The sequence below is a fragment of the Oncorhynchus nerka genome, unplaced genomic scaffold (genome assembly GCF_034236695.1).
Source record: "Oncorhynchus nerka isolate Pitt River unplaced genomic scaffold, Oner_Uvic_2.0 unplaced_scaffold_4345, whole genome shotgun sequence".
In the NCBI taxonomy this organism is placed as follows: Eukaryota; Metazoa; Chordata; class Actinopteri; order Salmoniformes; family Salmonidae; genus Oncorhynchus; species Oncorhynchus nerka.
This window is the reverse complement of record NW_027036954.1, coordinates 7,501-9,073: the sequence shown is the minus strand read 5'-3', so window position 1 is coordinate 9,073 and position 1,573 is coordinate 7,501. Positions and strand designations below refer to the sequence as shown.

The window sequence follows — 1,573 nt, the reverse complement described above, 5'->3', positions numbered from 1 at the left end:
TTTGCCTGCTACATACACTTTTGGACTTAAATGAAGGATATGTACCCATGGATTCTTGACGAATATAACTTCGTGATCTAAGTTCAACTGTCCTACCCCATCAGAACCAAAAATATAAGCTGGTTTTACGCCAATGTTTGTAAACGGAAGTAAATGTAAACAAACAATATATATCCTCAAAACACGGTTAAGACTAGAATTGTGATCTCATGGACGGTCAGTCCTCGCATCCATAGTTGTCTATAAATTTGTGAGTAGTTTCACTTCTTCAGCCCAATCACTCAGCTTTACAACAGAAACAAGGGCGGGACAACATTTAGTTACTGTATCAAGTGCTGATTGGTGCTTTGAGAGACCCCTAGTGGACATTTGTGAATGTCCAGCAATAAACTCATCTCAGTTCATAACATCAGGGGCGGATCAGTGCATCGCGACTGTTGCCAGTTCAAGATCAAATGTGGAAATATAACTTCATCTTTAAAGGGTAGATCAAGATTAATTACAACGTTTGACGCCACACTTGAGTGTTGACAATGGGTCTCAAGGAAGAATGAAGAAAGCCAGCGGTTTCCCTGGGTTGAGTTGAACGATTTTGAGAAGCCGGAGGAGTGTGATTGTGCGGCAGGAATCATCGTCATGAGCGCAGGTTTGTTGACTGGCACAAAGTTGATGAGAAGTGTCAATCGATGTCGTTTGGGTTGTCGAATTTGTAAACGCAAGCTTCATTTACCTGTGTAGAGAATATACTTTACACAAACCTATAAATATTCGTTTAAGATTGTTATTTAAACAATGCTACATTTGGGATTCAAATCTATTTTATTTGGTATAAAGTCATAATTGGAGCTGTTTGGTGGCTCCGATACACAAGTCTAGTGTTTATTGTCGTCGTGCCTGGAGCATTGGATTGGTCCAATTGACCTAAGAATGGATCTAGACTAGAGGGAAGTTCCGCCATATTTCTTACATCAGTCAGTTTCTTTTAAATCCATGAAGAAAAGTGAGCAAGTGCACCTTTAGGGTAGAGAATTGGGATACAGATACTCTGTCTACGTGACCACTCAGCGGTCACACGACCTGGCACCAGCTCCATACTCCCACTCCTAGTAATTCCCACCGCTGCTTTGTTGGCTGGACCATTAATATGATTACTGTACTGTTGAGGTGTGTGTGTGTGTGTGTGTGTGTGTGGAAAACAACAGTCATGTGATATGCCTGGTATTTCAAACCCACTGAGTGGTGTTGTGGTACTTGGTGAAGGGCCTACTTGATCAACAGGACACACACACAAAAACCCGTCAACCTTTACAACAGGACTGACCATTTTCTCCTCTTTCACCCAGCATCTGTCTGCCTTTTCCGAACATTTCAATGTTTAATGGTTTATTATTTTACAATATCAGTGTTTTCTTATACTTGAATAATCTTGAGAATTTGACATTTTTTTACTTTCATTTATGAGCTTGATGTCTTGATGATGGTGCCACTTTCTAACACCTGTTCATTCTCTCTCTCCCTCTCTCCCCCACTCACTCACTCACTCACTCACTCACTCACACACACTCTCTCTCTC

At 41.1% G+C, this 1,573-nt stretch overlaps 1 pseudogene; it reads left to right on the top strand.

Annotated features, from left to right (window-relative positions):
• The first annotated feature begins 530 nt into the window (after positions 1–530).
• The window catches only part of LOC115127234 (uncharacterized), a 6,491-nt pseudogene continuing 5,448 nt past the window's right edge, over positions 531–1,573 (top strand).